The 13,314-nt window shown below is 34.8% G+C and overlaps 1 pseudogene; it reads right to left on the minus strand.

Annotated features, from left to right (window-relative positions):
* LOC107008164 overlaps window positions 1-12,015 on the minus strand; it is a 57,619-nt pseudogene extending 45,604 nt beyond the window's left edge.
* Between the last annotated feature and the right edge of the window lie 1,299 nt (window positions 12,016-13,314).

The raw sequence follows: 13,314 nt of genomic DNA on the forward strand, positions 1-13,314 counted from the left end.
CACCTTTTTTTGCACTACCCTGCAACAATTAGCTTATGGTATTATTTCTACTCTATGCTTGGCCTACAATGGGTAATGCCCTACAACATGAAGGATGCTTATGCCAGCTGGATATTGTGGAAAGTTGACAAATCCATCAGAAAGATCTGGAGAATGATCCCAGCAGCCATTTTTTGGAGCATATGGAAAGAGAGAAACAACAGATGCTTTAATGGAATATCAACCTCTTTATGCACTCTTAAAGCCCAATGTCTAGTTAGTTTATTTAGCTGGCACTTTTTTGCCAATGTAAACAGTGTGGATAACCTTTCGGATTTTGTTAGTTACCTATCTCTAGTACAGTGGAGTAGTAGGGTTCCCTATTGACTGTTTCACAAGTTTTTGCCAAGCTAGCTCCATATTTTCTGTTTGGAGCAGCTTTTTTGCACACGGTGCTTTTGTAACTTCGCATTCTAATATCATTTAATTACTTTATCAAAAAAAAGAAGAAAAGGACCGCATATGCCAACCAAGGATTTAATGGGAGTCCAGATTGAAGCCAATACTTAGGAAGTTGGAGAAAAGTAAGTGTCTTTGAGGATTTCAGGGAGTAGTGAGGATGCAAACAGTATATAGGCTAGGATAATTGACTATATCAGAGAAGCAACACCCAGACAGGCACAGAAGGCATTGGTGGTGGAATGAAGAGATCCAAGGAGCAATGATAGCCAAGAAGGTTTACAAGATGTTAGTGAAAGCTTAGACAAGGAGGAATAGTGAGAGGTTTAAGACGACAAAAAAGGCAATGGAGCTAGCGAGGATGTAGATAATATGTGGGCTAAGACATTGACTGCATCAAGAAAGCAACAAGATAGGTGTTAGGGATCTTGAGGGGTTACCCAAGCGGAGCAGTCTAGGGACAGCAAGAAAGACTTACAACTATTGTTCTGGAGGATCGTACATGGTCGCCCGTGGTTAGTTCAGTGGCGTGCGGGGGGGTTTACGGTTGAGCACTACAGAAAGAGAGTACCTGTTGAATATTATACCGTAATTATTGTCGGTTAAGATGGTAACTTTCCTCCTTAAAATTTCATGCAAAAAATGCAGTCTGTCAAGAGATTAACTATTTTGCATGGTTCCTCAACATATCAAGCAAATCTTTTCTATCTTTCTACCATCAAACTTAAAGTTCAACTCTTTTGTATGGTTCTTTCACATGGTGATGAGAATGTGAATAAAGAAACAGTTGAAGCATCCTAAAAGTCTATAGATGTTTTGCACAAGGAAATTTTCTCTTGTTTTTAATTACACATGTTCTAGTTTCATGACGCTTTCTCTCTCGTGCAATACATTCTATATCTTTTTTATAGAAAATCTTAATTGTCATTGATCATTGTGCTTTACTTTCTGATCTGCAAGAATTTTATTCAAATTTATCCCAGTTTAAACACTAATAAATTTTGAGCCCAAACAGAAACCCGCCATTGGAGACCTGGGCCAGCTGAAAAACGAGTGCTCTGCAATGCATGTGGATCAAGGTGGCGCATTAGGGGGATGCTACAGAACTATATCCCCAGACATGCAAACCGAGAAACACAGAGCAATCAGTTACCTGCTGAGATGAATCCGGGTCTCTTAGCTCGAGATAACCAAAGGCTAGAAGTTGGAGTAGAGGTTTCTGGACAGGAGGGATCTTCAGCTTGTCTTGAAGAGGAAATGAATAGCACACCAAGCTTAGTTTCAGCAGGATCATCCTCAGTTAACTTCATGCAGATGGAAGAAACAAATGGTAAAATACTTTCACATATAGAGAGAACACCTTAACTTGTCTCAGCAAATAAGCTACATGTTCTAAATCAAATCCTTTTCATAAGAGTACGGATTTAAAAAAAATGAAAAACTAATATCTTCCTACTCAATTTCTGGCCAATTTCTTTCTTCTGTTTTGCATGATAGTAAGCGCAAAACTCTAAGGGCATGTTTGGTCAGGGGACGAGTTATCCTGGGATTGTTATCCCACCCTCAATCTGGAATAAAAATAACACTAAAATCCCGGAATAACTAATTCCGGGATAACTTATCCCGTGATATATCCCAGCTAAACATGGGATAAGCTCATCCTAAAATTAATCCCAAGATTAGTTATCCCTTATCACTCGTACCAAACGAGCCCTTAGTCTGAAAGAAAATTATCAGATAGATGAATTTAGGCAACCAATCAATGTAGATGCACCTTCCCAAAAAGTAATCCTGCAGTGCATAGTATTCTGATTCAAAAGAAAAGGAAGAAACAGTTCACCCAATATTAATATGATTCCAATTACAAACTTCTCTTATTCTATTGATTAGAAATGGACAAATTTGAACCCCCATCTCCAAAGAAGGAGCTGAAAACAGGAGAAGAATCTACAGACCCTACACAACAAATTTAACAGTGAGACAGAAAATTTTATCAGCATTCTCCCACTGTCCAAGTGGTTATATTTTGTTGGTGTCTACTTCTCAAGAGAATCACTTACACCATGATCTCTAATACAACTTGATAAGCATGTATCAAGGTTCACGACACTTGGATTTATTTTTATGCAGGAATTTCTTTCGTTTTCCAATTATTGTAATGTGCTTGTCAAATTATGTAATGTCAAATCACTCAGGATTTAAACAAATAAGCCGTAGGGAAGTAATTACCATATGATACTCTACAAGCACAATCTTCGGTTTCTTTCTTGCTCATAGGCCATTAATTATAGTGTCTCCCCTAAATTTTGATAATTAACGTTGTTTTGTTGAAACTGGTAAATGTGCATTAAGGAAATGCTGGACACCATCCAAAAGTGTTAGATTAAATAAACAAATAGAAATAAGATACTTACAGAGATCTTAATAAATCTACAAATTGATCTATATCCTCTAAACCTACTTCTTTACACCAAAAGTAGAAAGATATTATACATTTCCATTTAACTTTCTGGATGGAATTGGATCTATCTTCATAACACATCCCATTTCTCTCACTCCAAATTGTCGACCAGATGCATCGTGGGATGATCCTCCACCACTTCTTTTGACTTTTGTTGACCAGTCCAACTATACTTTAACCATACAAATAATACTAGTTTGACCAAAATAAAAAAAATCTATTGTATTAATACCTTATTGTTTTATGTGCACTAACATATACCTTTTGTTAGGTGAAGCAGACAAAGATCCTTTCTGGAATCCTAACAGTGTCACAAAAAGAAAGAGATCAGAGCTTACACAGCTCAGTTTGTCACCTGTCAAAAGACTCCATAGGCAACTTCACAACAATCTACAGGAACCAGAATTTGAAAATATACCAAACAGGGGTGAAGATGTTACTCTAATATATGCAAGGAACAAATACATTCCTCCAAATGAGATTGGTCTTGGAGCTATGTTGCTTGTATCACCAACTACAACTACAGAACGCTCGACGTCTCAATTTTCAATGGCAGAAGATAATGCCTCTTCCTCAATGAATGTGCCTGTAGAAAATCCATATCTGTAAGTGAATTTTGAGATGCATGCATACGATTCAATAGGGCAGCCCGGTGCACTAAAGCTACCGCTATGTGCAGGATCCGGCAAACATTCCGTTTTATTGGATGGAATTTCCATGAAGTAGATATGGAAAATTCTGGTTTTTAGGTGCATTTAGTATGTCAATTCCAATGTCTATCACCGTGTGCTTATCTACAAGCTTGTTAGTCCTTACATTGTAACATCTCAAAGTGAATTTGACTTACATATGCTTGTCATTACAACTGTAATGTCTTGCATTATACTTTGTTTCAGGATAAATAATAATATACTACATCATGTGGCTGTGTGCAAAATGAACCTACTGGAAATGAGAGGGGGAAAGCAATTGACGCGAAAATAGACTCGCCCCACATCATATGGATACTATATCAAGGGTATGTCAATAAATTATTCTGTAAATGCAACTATTGGATTTTCTTCTTCATACGGAGATGAGCGCCTGACTATTGAAGAAATAGGTATATCAGCTTTAAGATAAGGTATGATCAACCACAAAAAATTTTGAAACTAAGTCGACCAAAAAGTCTCTTCAATCTCCTTTTAAGTTATAAGGACAAGTCTATAAGACACTACACCTTCCAATAATATTTACACTAAAGAGAAGCTGGCGAGCCATCAATACATTATCCAGGAGCAATCTCTTCAAACAAGATTATACTTTTATATTACTTAGTAGACTTTGAAGTAATAAAAAGTATGTTAAATTTGACAAGATTCAAAAATGGATTAATGAGAAGATATGGTAGTTAGGAGGATAATTCTTCATTGGTAGAAAAGTCAAGATAGCACCTTTTGTAGGTGAAATTTAGGTGAACATAAATTGGTTTCACAAGATAAATCTTGACATTTTGACATATTGTGATGTCATTGATGACATCAATAGGAAGAATTCACTCCTATAAATAGGTAGCTCATAATTCATTTGTAACACACCTCTTTCTTGCCTTCTCATCTCCTAAGGCATTTGTTCTTCTTTCTCTCTTGTAATATTTCACTTGTACTCTTTTGGAGTGAAATAAATATTGGTTGGTTGTGTTCGAGGAGTAGGCAAAAAGAAGATAAAAGTTTGCCGAACCTCCTTAATTCTTGGTGTTCTTTTTACTGTCGTCTTATTTACTATTTATTAGTTACCTTTAGATATAGTAGTTGTGATTCCATCACTCTCTATATATTCGGCTTCCGCAACAATAGGTATCAGAGTCAAGGTATTATCTGAGTATGACCTGTGGTTGCAGCATAGTCTGAACTTCCACATCAGAAAAAGATTTACTTCGGTCACTGCATTGCTAGCTAGTAAACAGTATTTGTAGTAAAATGGGAGACAAGAAAAATGATAAGTCCACATCGAGTGTCAATAATACGTCATCATTGGCATCTTCGCTTATGACAAGAATTGTGTCAAATGCGAAATTTGCAGTTGAAATTTTTGACGGGTCAGGACATTTCGGAATGTGGCAAGGCGAGGTCCTTGATGTTCTTTTTCAATTGGCTCAATTGCATATTATCATGTAAGAGAGTCAAAATTGGACCTAAGAGCAAAGAAAGCTTTATCTATGGGAATTACTTCTGGAGTAGAAGGATACCGTTTATGGTGTCCAGAGACAAGAAAAGTTATTTTCAGCAGGGATGTTACCTTTGATGAATCTGCCTTGACAAATAAGGTAACACTTGAAGAAGCCAAACAAATTGATGGTGCTTCAAAGCAGGTGGAGTTTGAGGGAAAGATAATTTTCCCAACACAGGGATCAAACGAGGAAACAACAAAAGATTTTCCTCTTGAAGGAAAGTCAGTCAAAGAGGAGGTTTCATCTCAAGAAACTCAACCACAACTTGAATAGCAACCAGCAAGCCAAAAAGGACAATAAGAAAACATCCTCGACTCACAGATATGGTGGCTTGTGTTAAGTCAATTGCAGCTGATGGCATTCTTACCACTTATAAAGACGCAGTCCAAAGTTCACAAGAAGATAAGTGGAGGATTGCCATGGATGAAGAAATGTAGTCCCTTCATCAGAATCATACATGGAGATTGGCCAATCTCCCGGAGGGCAAGAAAGCAATTGGGTGCAAATAGGTATTTGCAAAGAAAGAAGGATTTCCTAACCAAAAAGATGTTTGCTACAAAGCAAGATTGGTGGCCAACGGATATGCTCAAAAGGAGAGAATTGATTATAATAAGGTATTTCCTCCAGTTGTGAAACACTCCTCCATTAGAGTTTTGTTGGCTTTGGTAGCACAGTTGAATTTGGAACTAGTTCAGTTGGATGTAAAAACTGCATTTTTACATGGAGACTTGGAAGAGGAAATCTATAAGACTCAGCCAGAAGGATTCAAAGTTGATGGAAAAGAAAATATGGTGTGCAAACTTGAAAAATCATTGTACGATTGAAATAATCTTCTAGACAATTGTACAAACGATTTGACAAGTTTATGTTGCAGCAAAGGTACATAAGAAGCAAATACGATCATTGTGTGTATTTGCGCAAGCTTGAAGATAATTCCTTTATATACCTTCTCCTATATGTTGATGATATGTTGATAGCTTCTAANTAAAAATTCAACTAAGAAAGGAGTTTGAGATGAAGGATTTGGGTGAGGCAAAGAAGATTCTTGGCATGGAGATAAAAAGAGATAGACATTCAAAGAAACTCTATTTATCTCAGAAAGAATATTTGAAGAGAGTACTAAACTAATTCGGTATGAATGAAAAAACGAAGTCGGTTAGCACTCCGCTTGCTCCTCATTTTAAACTTAGTGATGCTATGTCACCTAAGAATGAAGTTAAACGAGAATATATGTCAAGAGTACCATACGGGGAATGCTATTGGTAGCTTGATGTATGCAACGGTTTGCACAAGGCCAGATATTTCACACGATGTTGGAGTTGTAAGCAGGAACATGCACAATCCTGAAAGGATCATTGGCAGGCTGTAAAATGGATTCTACGGTATATTCATAATACTGTAGATGTTAGTTTGGTTTTCGAGCAGAAAGATAGTCAATATCTTGTTGGATATTGTGACTCGGATTATGCAGGTGATCTGGACAAACGAAGATAAACTACTGGTTATGTTTTCACTATTGCAAATGCATAAGTTAGTCGGAAGTCTACTTTGCAGTCAACAGTTGCTTTATCTACCATTGAGGCAGAGTACATAGCAATTACAGAGGCTGCGAAGGAAGCAATTTGGCTTCAAGGATTGCTTAGAGAGCTTGGTATTGGACAAGCAGGAATCACAATATTTTGTGATAGTCAGAGTGTTATTCAATTAGCAAAAAACCAAGTTTATCATTCAAGGATGACACACATTGACGTCCGATATCATTTCATACGAGACATCATAGAAGATGGTGGAGTCATAATGCAGAAAATTCATACTACGGATAATCCTGCCGATATGTTGACAAAAGTGGTGACTGCGGTCAAGTTTCAACATTGTTGAACATTGAAGATTGAGGTTGAAGACACAATCAAAATTGTTGTTGAGAGAAAGTTGAAAATGGAGAATCTTGCCAAGGTGGAGATTTGTTAAATTTGACAAGATTCAAAAATGGATTAATGAGAAGATATGGTAGTTAGGAGGATAATTCTTCATTGGTAAAAAAGTCAAGATAGCACCTTTTGTAGGTTAAATTTAGGTGAACAATAAATTGGTTTCACAAGGTAAATCTTGACATTTTTACATATTGTGATGTCATGGATGACATCAATAGGAAGAATTCACTCCTATAAATAGGTAGCTCTTAATTCATTTGTAACACACCTCTTACTTGCCTTCTCATCTCCTAAGGCATTTGTTCTTCTTTACCTCTTGTAATATTTCACTTGTACTCTTTTGGAGTGAAATAAATATTGGTGTGTCCGAGGAGTAGGCAAAAGAAGACAAAAGTTTGCCGAACCTCGTTAATCCTTGGTGTTCTTTTTCTTGTTGTCTTATTTACTATTTATTAGTTACCTTTAGATATAGTAGTTGTGATTCCATCACTCTCTATATATTCGGCTTCCGAAATAAAGTAGACATATTAAAAGTCAAACGACAACAATCCTTTGTGATATTCAACAACTTATACTGCTACTCTAGCAACAAACAATTGCAGAAACCGAAAAATAGATAGACTTCACGATCATAAAACTTCGTAGGAGGCCAAAGTACTAAAACAAAAGAAAGGGGAGAAGAGAGTAAGATATACTACTCTTTAGAAAAGAAAACTGGACGTGGGAAGAAATGTGAACGTTCAAATCTCTGTCATTCTTTTGATCGGTCACAGAGCAATGTAAATTATGATAGCTAAAAAAGGACTCAATGGGAATGACTCATGGGACTGGATAAGAATATCTTTGGCTCCAAAGCATCATACAACTGAAAAGGGCTACTTTTGGGTTGTACCTTTGTATGATGCATCTACAAAGTTGATATTTTGCCAAACAAGGAAGTACAATTGGCAGGAGATATAATTCTATGTCAAAAGAGAAAAAGATAGATGGTGGAGCCAAGATTTTCTACTATATGATACATGTACAAGAATCAATCTTGATAAAAGGAACATAACATGATAACTTTACACAAAACTTGCAACTGAGGATTTCAAAGTCAAAAAGTACACCTGCTTGTTGTCTTTCAGATTAACTTTACTTCTTTACCGGCAAGCCTATTTCTGTATTTTTGCTCTAACAGGATGCTTTGACATTACAACTAATGTTAGAGTAGACAACACAGAAAATAGCTAATGTACGTGTAGTTTCATTACTATTGCTGCTCCACACACCATATAAAATTCCTTTACTTGTCAAAATAATCATTATCAGCATCAACAGCAAAACATATGATTTTGAAACACAAACTTATTAATGCAGTCTAGAATTCAAATTGTGAATTTCAAACTAATGTTAATGTATTGGTTATAGTCGCAGAAACTTAGGTAATAGTATATGCTAAACCTCTTTTGTGATTTGTTACATCCTTGCATATTTCATAACTACTTGAGGTTCCTTATTTGGTTACTGCTTGACATTCATTGCTCAAGGTCTCCGGCCAGAAACTACATTCTCAGGGAGATGGAGCAAAACTAGGAAGCCCAGTTAAGAGGCCAAGAGGATGACCACGGCTCTCCACAACCCAAGGTACATATCTGCTTAAGTTTGTTTAGGTTAATAAATCTCCTTTAGAAAGCTCTACAAAATTGAAATCAAACAAACATCACATATTGGAAAGACAAGTGTGGGTAAATCTACACAACAAAAAATGTGAATCATATTCCCATTGTGAAATTCTACTGACTAGTTTTGCTATGCAAGGAGAAAAGTTGAAATAATGTTAGGTGTGTTTGGTATAAAGGAAAATGTTATCCTTGAAAATAAGAAGTTTTCATACTTATTTTTTGATGTTCAGTATATATGCAGAAAACATTGGCCCATTAGTATTTGTATACATAAGCAAACAACATTGGGTTGCTATGGATTGCAAGGGATGGGGGCTATGGGGCTAGGGGCGTTGGAGAGAGGGATTAGTCAATTAGTGTGAAATGACACTTAAGGAACTTGTTTCCCTAATTCTACTAGGGAAGTCATTTTCCACATTTTTAGGAACTTGTTTTCCTAGAGAAAATACAACAACAAACCCAGTGTAAACCCACAAGTGGGTCTAAGGAGGGTAGAGTGTACGCAAATGTTACCTCTACCTAATAGAGATAAAGAGGTTGTTTCAGATAGACCCTCAACTTAAAATAAAGCATATCCAAGCAACTAGGAAAAGGAAATGTAGAAAAGAGAGCAATAGAAACAACAAAATAATATGAAACGAATAGCTATAGAACTTACTTTTAAGTCTTGGTAGTACCTTTTAAACACATAAGACTCTGGAGGCCATCTTATTTCGCCCATCCCACACGAATACGATGTGTGATGTCATCATTGATCTCTACACTAGCTTGAATTAAAGACCCCATACACTTGAAACATCTTCTCTTGGGGATGACATGAGTGTCATGCCTCACTTCTACACGAATTTCATGTGTAGCACCACTGTGAGTCTCATCAATCAGTATTATGTCATCTACGAATAACATACACCATGACACCCTATCTTGGATATGCCATGTCAGTACATCCATCACAACCAGAGCAGAAAAAAAAGGACTGAGTCAACCCTTGGTGTAACTGCATCATGACTGGGAAGTTCTCCGAGTCTGCTCCCACTATCCACACCCTAGAGGAAATGGTTTGCAAAAATTCTAGCCATGAGAAAATTGAAAAACATAGAGAAATTGGACAAGTATAGTGTTTGTGATTTTTCAAATTTTTTTCTCATAAGTTGATTCATAGAATAATAAAATGATCTCCATATAACTTTCTTTTTAAACAAGGAGAAATAGTATTAACAGAGGCTCTATATAGGTGCTAAACTTATGTCAATATTTTTGTAGTGTAATTTTAAAAAGGGGATAAATAGGAAAAGAAGCCAAATTTTAATTTAAAGGGAAAGCAAAAAGCATTTTAAAAACAGATAGAGCAATAAATTCTTTTTGGAAAGATTTTAATTGACGGAACAATACTTGCAAATTGCAATTTAGAAAAGCGGAAAGCATTTTGCAACTAACTAAAAGGGAACAATACAATCTATAGGGAACAAGGGATCGGTTACAAAAGTGATAGAGATTATTCTCAACATTGTAGTCATATCATGATAATTGTTCTAGCATAATCTTTAACATTTCCTAAGAAGTTCCCAAAACAGCAGATTACTTGATCACATTCATAACATGTAGTAAGAGTAGCATATAGAGAATAGTGTAAAGGAGGGAAGAGAATGTCTCCATCATCTCTACAAGCAAAAAGGAATCTAATTAATATGTGGTAAGGGAGAGCAGATGGACAATATGCATACATAATCAGAAAAAATACAGTATGTGCATGGAAGTTTCAATAGCATGTTTCTAAATTTATCTTTATGTATCTTTTACTTATTATTCACATGAGTTCAGAAGTGACTCCTTAACCACTCAAGGAGAGAAGTTCTCACACAGAAAATTCCACTTGCCACTCATGATTTTGCAGGCAATCTCGACAAGGATAAAAAGTCTGAAACAGCAGAACACAGTTCGCAGGATTAAAGCTCCTGTCTAATAGATATCTGAATGAACATATCTTGGAAGATCAGACACAGATTCAAATGCTTGAACCACAGATGGCAAAAATGGGAAATGGTTGCACCTTACTGCTTTCTTTGCAAAATTCATTCCAACAATAATGTCTTCTATGATACTTGATTTTACTTTGCTACATTTAAACATTCTTTTTAAATCCTGTGCCTGATACCTAAGATACAGAGGTGTGTAATACCTGATAAAACCAGTACTCCAGATGCTGATTGGACACGGTTTTCGTGATTTACTCTATTGCATTAGAAAAACATTGATGACTTGCTGAGTTTCCAAAGAGCACTTAAATTTCTATTTTCCAAAATCTTCACTAGCACTAAAAACAATTTTGCATTTCTTTCAATTGTTGGGAATCTAGTACTTCAGAAAAGACTTACCAACTGTTAAGGTTTGATAACTAGAAAACAAACCTGGCAATTTTTCATATGAATAGCTTCTGGATTTTCACCTACATCAGATTGATGAAAAAATGTGCTCTTAATGCAGTCATTACATTTTTCATGAGGAAATGAGAGTTTTATCTTTTGAACCAATTAGGCCAGTGTTTGTACCGAGTTAACATCTGCTAAAAACAGCAGAGCAGATGTAGTACATACATGTTGATTCGTCATAACATAGTAGCTTTGATCTAAACGTCATATCTGTGTTAAAAGAATCACTAAATATGTTCAAAAGTTACAATTAGAATTCAGTTACTATCATTTGAGGGCTAAGGCCGTGTCCTAGAATCCAGAACCCATAAGGTACAAATATTGGCTCTGGCCAAAAATTATGATGATTTATACTTCCCTTTCAAACCAATAGGCATCGGTTAACTCTATCCATCAAGGCTCCTCAACAGGTATTAGTAACTCTATTTATCAAGACTGAGACTAGAACGTAGGGAAGAAATCACCTTTATTTACCACTAAATCACACTTTTAAGTGCAATAGTTTGTAGTTTAATCATTCTTGAATATGGTAATGTTCTTTATTGTAATAGTAATTCTGTCTCAAATTCCACAGAATGCTTAAATTGGCAGTTCATCCACTGCATATGTTTACACTAATTACTCAATTATATTATAGGAAAAATTAAATATCATTAAACCTTCAAGCAATTATCACATGTTTACCTGTAAAATTTACAAATAGAAATTATAAAATCGTGTTTTACAATATTATAATGATTATTGCAGAGAGAGATCTAACGAGAAACATACTTATTATTTCCCTCGGAGAGAACTGGCAAAATTCCAAAGCTGAAGGAAGTTGGAATTTATTTATTTTTCGTCTTTTTCTTATAAGGAGAGAGAAGAGAAGATGAAAAGTTGAGTTTGGATCCATTTTCTTGATTTCGGGTCATTTGCGGCAAGGGTCATTTTAATGATTCTTTGAAAAAAAAAAAAAGCAGCATGACTAGAAGAAGATTATAAATTCAACTAATATTGTCAGTAAATTCAAATATAAATTCGTAAATTTTTTTTATTTTTTTAAATAAAATTTACGTAAAAAATATTGCAGAAAAAGTATTAATAAAACAAATTGAGGCCTTAAAATTTAGAGATGTTAAGTCATTGTTTCACTTATTTGGCTATTAAGCTGACACTGAAAAATTAAAAGAAGTGTTTGTTTGTCAATTTGGATCGCAATTTTGTCCAACTATATTAATCTTATCCGAATTAATTGGCCCGATTAATAGATATTTAATATGTAAAGCAACTAAATTTCAATTAAACGATTCTCTTTCAAAATACTTTCAACTTTCTTCTTCTGTTTCAAATTTTCGCACATGGGTTGTTTCCTTTTCATATTTATTCATCTTCGATGTATATAAATATATTATGTGATTTTCCAATGTGTTTGTACTTTAGTAAGTTCTAAATATTCTTGATTTTCTCTTTGAATTATCTTCGTCAGTATTTACTTTTTTTTACTTTAATGTAAAACTCGATTGTGCTAATGAATAAAATCAAAGATTTCTAATACTTTCAAGTATGTAATAAAAAATTTGGGATCTCAATAAAAAATTATTTTAAGATACATGTTTATTTGTTGGTTCCTCATTTTAATGTATGAATGTAATGATCTCATGGTTATTTGAAAAGGGGCATTGTTATTTATTCTTAACGTTAAATTTCAATCAAAAAAATTGAGATCACAACACAAAATTGTTTTAAGATACATGTTTCTTTGTTGATTCTTCATTTTGATGTATCAATGCAATGATCTCATAGTTATTTGAAAAGGAACGATTGGTATTCATTCTCAACGTTAAAGTTTATTTAAACTAAGACATATCTTTATGTTCATTGATGTAACTTTGAAGTTTTCTTTTCAAAAAAAAAATCTCTCTAGCAATTTGCAAAATTAAATGATCGTAATTTAATCTTTCGATTATAAAATTTTACAAAACTTTTATATAAAAATGTCCAATTAACAGAGTGTTTTAAAATTTTTATGATTTGTTGTTGAATTCTAGTCATCCTTCCATTCTAACAAACGATTTCTTTTATAACCAAATAAAACTGCTTAAAGTGAGACCAAAGATTAAAGGGCACAAAATTCGATGTACTTTTTATTGATCACAAATAGCTCATTTTCGTTCCTATATCGTTCTTTTTACACCCCAAC

This window comes from Solanum pennellii, chromosome 1 (genome assembly GCF_001406875.1).
Source record: "Solanum pennellii chromosome 1, SPENNV200".
Classification (NCBI taxonomy): Eukaryota; Viridiplantae; Streptophyta; class Magnoliopsida; order Solanales; family Solanaceae; genus Solanum; species Solanum pennellii.